Source organism: Chaetura pelagica, unplaced genomic scaffold (assembly GCF_000747805.2).
Source record: "Chaetura pelagica isolate M959 unplaced genomic scaffold, ChaPel_1.0 scaffold1341, whole genome shotgun sequence".
In the NCBI taxonomy this organism is placed as follows: Eukaryota; Metazoa; Chordata; class Aves; order Apodiformes; family Apodidae; genus Chaetura; species Chaetura pelagica.
This window is the reverse complement of record NW_009952053.1, coordinates 148809-154835: the sequence shown is the minus strand read 5'-3', so window position 1 is coordinate 154835 and position 6027 is coordinate 148809.

The following is a 6027-nucleotide window of genomic DNA, read 5'->3' as shown; positions in this document are numbered from 1 at the left end:
TTTTTTTTCTACTCCCTCTCCCTCCCTCCCTCCCTCCCTCCCTCTCTCCCGGGTTGACGGCTCCAGTTCATTTCTGCCTGTTTAATTGGGCCCCGGATGAATTTACTCGACAGGGCCATTCATCATGTGGCAGCGGCTGCGGACGCGCCCGGGGGAGCGAGGCTGACAGCTCCGGCAGCCTCGGATCCTGCCTGACTCTGGAAGTTCACATATTTGGGCATTAGTGCAGCTATTAGTTTAACAAGCTTCGTTTATCCCTGTCACTACCACTTCAGCTTCCCATGTAATCATTTGAAATGTAGATTACTGCTAGACAAATGGGACAGAGCAAGAGTACACAGGAGGGAAAAAAAGTGACATGGATTGCTTGTTACGAGCTGGGCTGTGGGGTTTTTTTTTCCTTCCCATCCTCTCTTTTAATCTCTTCCAATGTGAGCGCTTTGATTAATTTAATATTCACATTATTTCTATTGTAAGCAGTTTGTCACCTGTGTACCCCCCCTTTTTAGAGAATAGTTGCTGGGGGTTTCTCGGCCCAAAGAAGATGTTTGAAACAATCACGCAGGGTGTGCAGGGGCCCGAGGAGCTGCTGGAGGTCACTGCTCCAGCCAGATACGCCGGTGGGTTCTGAACTCGGACCTTCCCAACTCTGATCTGTGTCCCAGGAGTCGTGGCAGGGCCCAGGGCCAAATCTAATGAGCCCTCCAGCCTCCCTTGCAAGGGCTTCTGCTGGCCGTGCTGGTTTGCCCTGCAGGAGCCAAGGCAGACCAAGCTGCAGAGGAGAGGGTCTTCTGCCACTTGCCATGCAGGGATCCATCCACCCCACACTGCTTGTTATGCTCGTGTTGGAGGCTCTTGTAGAGCCAGACATGAGGAGACTAGAAGGGAACATAAACTCACCTGCCCTGGATCCCAGTGGGGATGCCTTGATTCCATCAGCCTTTCCTGGCAAGTCCAAGACCAGCACTGACTTTATCTTTTGAAACTACATCTAGAGGTGTCAAGAGCGACATGCCCGTTTCATTGCAAAGGAAAATGGTCCAGTGCCCAGTTACCTCCCCAGCTGAAATGTGCACGCTGTGCTCTGCATTTGCCCAAACCAGTTCTTGACTCCTTTTCCAACTTTCCTTGCTCAGCCCTGGATCTCTCCTCTGTCAGGCCAGTCTGGGACTCACAGCTCCCACCTGCAGACCAGGTCAGTCTCTCACTGACCCTGGGACCAACCAAAGGCCAGTGTCAACACAAGAAAGGTTTGTTGGCCCAGAGTTATTCTAGGAGACCTCCCTTGAGCCAGGTGCAGTTGTCCCCATGTTTTCAGACTGAGAGAAGCTTCACTTGGCTGCAGCATGACTGCTACTGCCTGTCCTGCCATCCCTACTCCCTGCTCCCTCCCTGCTGAGCCCTGGAAACTCTTGCTGAGTTGGTTTTGCACTTCAGTCCTCAGCACCTGCTTTTCTCTGTCACTTCTCAGAAATGCACGCCTCCTTCCCACAAATCTGACAGCATTCCATGCTCCTGCCTGCCAGGCCTCGCACTTCAGTGTGTGAGGGATGTGCTGCTCAAGTGAAACCAGCACACTCTGCAGGTCTGAGCGCTCTGCCAAGCCCAGCACTGCCGTGGTGTGGAGTTCTCTGGCACGGAGCTCCCGAGTTTCTTCCTTGTCCCTGACAGAGGTGAGCAGAGCTCAGGATTTCTGCCCTGGGGGAAGTCTGGTCGTTCAGCACTTCTGCCCACAGCCAGGGAAGGGCGAAACGCTGCAATTCAGGAAACTCCTCAGGTTATTTTCCCAGATTTACTCTATCTGGGGACAACTGGAACACGCAATGAGCCAACGCTCAGCCCTCCCTGGATGGCAGCTGCCTGGACTCCGCGGCAGGAGCTGGGTGTGCTGCTGGTGCCGGGATGGCAGCCGTGCTCGTGTCCCTGTCGGGGTGATTCTGGTAGGGAATATTTGTTTTTAAATGTCTTAATCTTCTGCAGAATCTGAAGGGTCTTTATTCCTAACTTTGACTTTCTGATTTCATTTACCCAGAATTGTTTTAGGATCCTAGAAGCACCCACAGCCTATTATGGTTATATCTATTATTATCTATTATCTATTATATCTATTATTATATATTATATCTCTACTTTTAAAGAAACTAAATTAATTCTATATTTTCATTCCCTTTCTTTTTTCAAGGACTATCATTTTTTGTTAATACCCCTTAATGCCCAGTGCTCCCAAAGCAAGGAGTTGTTTTCCTCAGGTGTAGGAGAGAGGTTTCCTGGAGCCTTTCCCTGTTTATTTTCATGTTGGAGGCTGTTATCAGTCTGCAGAGGACACCAGAAAGATGGAGTGTGAAGAGAAATAAATAAATGCAGGACAGTAAAATAACCTTGACAGAAAATAGCTCAAGCTTATTCAGATTCAAGGATTCTGATGAATTCTTCTGTCTTAGCTCAAATCCATCCTTGTTTATCCCTACTTTGGGGATTTAGAGATCTGGGGCTTTGTGCTTAAGTGTGGCTTCAAACAGCACCTGAGCTGGAGCACAGGGAGATTTTGGGGAGGTTTTGTCCCAGGTCAATGCTGGGCCCCATCAGACTTGTCACCTGCAGCTTCCTGAGGGGGCTTTATTAGATATAAAACATCAGTTGTGGCCCTTCTATCTTGTAAGGAAGTAATTCCAAGACAGGAGACCTTATTGCTCTCTACAGCTCCCTGAAACGAGGTTGTAGGGAGGTGGTTGTTAGTCTCTTCTCCCGAGTGACAAGTGATAGAACAAGAGGAAGTGGCCTCAAGTTGTGCCAGGGGGAGATTCAGGTTGGATATTAGGGATCATTTTTTCATGGAAAGGGTTATCAGGCTCTGGCCGAGGCTGCCCAGGGCAGGGGGGGAGTCCCCATCCCTGGAGGGGTTTCCAAGCCCTGGAGATGGTGCTGAGGGACACGGGGCAGTGGGGGCCTGGGCAGGGCTGAGGGGTGGTTGGGCTGGATGATCTTAAAGGTCTTTTCCAACCAAAATGATTCCATGAGATCAGCTTTTCTAGTGCATGCCCAGCCAATACCCCAAGATGGAGTTATTTTCCTGGCTGCCATCCTGCTCCACACCACCCAGCTGTGAGTGTGGAGCTCCTGGAGCTCCCATCCCCAGGGATGTCCTGGTGCATTTCCAGGGTTGTTCCCAGTCCCCGGGAGGGGCACCTGCAGGTCGAGTGGAGAACTGAGGAGCCTGATCAGAGGCATCATGATTTTCTGCAGGTTTTGCAGTCACTTTCCTGGCCTTTCTGCATCATATGAGAACTAGGAATTGTTGTCCTTATTGTAATTAAATACAGACTATTAGCTAATTATTAATTAGCTATCAAGTAACCATGCATAGTTTTAGAAGGCCTTACATGCTCTCTGATTTTGCAAGGCAGCTCTTTTAACTTGAAATAATTTTGTACATCCTAATGAAATCCCTCTCTGGATAGAAGCAGCAACATGACCCAGACCTGCCACGCAGGGGACTGAGCCCCAGGGTGTCACACTGACCCCCTTGGGGGACTTTAAAAACAGGCAGCTGAATTGTAACGTGCCAGTTCTCAATGACCTGCCAGCAACTCTGGGAGAGATTTTGGTCTGTCAAATGACTCCCCTGTTCCTGTGAAGCTCCTTCACTTCTCTCCAGGCTGACGTGCAGCTGGGCTGCAGGAGGGAGCTGAGCTCTGCTGGTGGGTACTTCTGGTGAAACAGGGGTGCTGCTGCACCTGCCAGTGGTGTGGGCACCCACCTCCCCTGCAGGTGGGACCCTTCCTCTTCTACTCTGAACTTCAGGATTTTCCCCAGGGTTTGGTGTTTGTCCCAGGACTTGCCTCTGCTCAGCTTTTGCAAAACGTGCTGCACAACACGGAATCACAGAATTGTTCTGGTTGGGAAAGACCTTTAAGACCGTGGAGTCCAACCATTAACCCAGCTCTACTGAGACCAGTGCTGAAACCATGCTCCTCAGCACATCATCCACACATCTCTCAAACACCTCCAGGGATGGAGACTCAACCCTCTCCTGCCCTGGGCAGCCTGTTCCAGTGCTTAATTACCCTTTCAGAGAAGAAATTTTATTATATTCAATCTAAACCTCCCCTGGCACAACTTGAGGCCGTTCCCTCCTCTCCCATCCCTTGTTCCTGGGGAGCAGAGCCCGACCCCCCTGGCTCCAACCTCCTCTCAGCAGCTGCAGAGCCAGCAGGTCTCCCCTCACCTCCTGCTCACACTGCACTCTCATCCAGGTCCCAGTAGGGGCATTTGGGAACCTCACTTTAAGGGTGTCTGCATGCTGCATCTGCCCAACCCAGTCCAAAAAGGCCATGATCACCCATAGGGATGCTCTAGGAAGAGTGGAACCAACTGTTCAGCATTAGAAAAATAACCATCTCTAGAAAGGGGACCTTTCCTAGCCAAACAGCAGTTTCTCAAGTGCTGTGCTTCCCAAAGGACTGTGATTTCCCACCTTTTGCAGGTTTTGGAAACAGATTTTCCTGCAAACAACAATCCTGGCCCCAGTGAGCAGGACTGGTCCAGGACAATCAGAAGCTGGTGTCTGTCTCCTCCCTTGTCCCTGGGGGGAAATGTGACTAGTTCCCAGCAGAAATGGTGAAAAGTGAATGGATCCAACCAGAGCAGCTGCTTGAATGAGCTGTAATTTTCATTGTCATGCCATTGGTTGGCTAAGATTTGAGGCCCAAAACCCAACCTGTAGCCCACAGCCATGGGAAGTGGAGGAGTGTGTCTCTGCTGAAGCCCCATTTAAACCTCGGGAAACTTCCCTCTCCTTCTGCCAAACATTTCTCTTTCCTTTCTGCTTCAAGGATGAAAAAAAACCACCCACACAACAAACCAAAAAAACCCCCAACCCCTTCACTCAGCACTCAAGCAGTAATTACAAGACTGGACTTTACAAATGGAACATAAATAAAATTACATAGCTAATTAAGATGTATCATGAACTGAAGCTCGTTTCTATGATACTAATTGCATATTTCACCTCCCTGTTAAACAGATTTGATAGTCTGAAAATCAGGCTTTGATGTGGTGCAGCGGGAGGGGTTTCTCTGAGCAGTCACTGCCCCCAGCCCAGACCTCCCTGCTTAGGCTGGAGATGAACAGAGTGAATTGATGACCCTTCTTTCCAGCCTTTGGGAAGTTTCAACTGGGACGTGCCAGATCATTGCTCTGCCCCTTTCACCTGCAAGGCATGAACGTGCCAGAATGAAATTAATTGAAATACTGGAAATGTTTAAAATACAAACACTGACTTTTAAAAAAAAATAAAATATTATTTTAAGCTTTTCTGCACGGGTGAGGCAGGTTAGAAAAGTAGCTTGGCCACCTCCACCTCTGTTTTAATTCTGCAATCATTTAACTTTGCCAATAAATTAAAATGAGTGAATAGGTTTAACTCCAGCATTATTTGTGGTTCTGTTCAGCTGGCAGCCAGAGAGCTGCCATCACCACGTGGCACATGAGGACACAGTCATTACAGCTGTAATGTGGGACCTGGAAAGTCTTCACCTGGTGGAAGGTGTTCCCTGTGGACCTGTCCAAGTCCTGGGATCTTCCTTTCCTCCTTGTGACGGGGCCTTGCAGCAGGGACACATTCCTACCTGTGTGCAGAAGCAAGTTTAGTGCAGCTAATTCCAAGATGGGTGGGGTATTTCTGAGGAGGACTGCTTTCCAAACGAACCTCTGAAGACCCCTGCTGGAGGGATAGAAACCTTCTTTGTCAAGAAGGACAGAGCCCCCCCCTGGAAAAACATATGCATCCCTCCAGGAACACACATGCACATCCCTCAAGGTGTATCTGTACCTCCTCCAGCAGCTGGGCACAGACCCTGTCTGCCCAGGGTCTCTCAGCCTTTCCTGGGACAGCCCTGGGAGGGTCCTGGATGGGGTTGGGGTGTCCCTTCCTCTGAGTGCCTAATGTGTGTTCACAACTGCTCCTGTGCCCCTCAGGGCTAGTGGAGGTGGCCTCTGATGGGCACCATGGACCAGCCCATGGCTCAT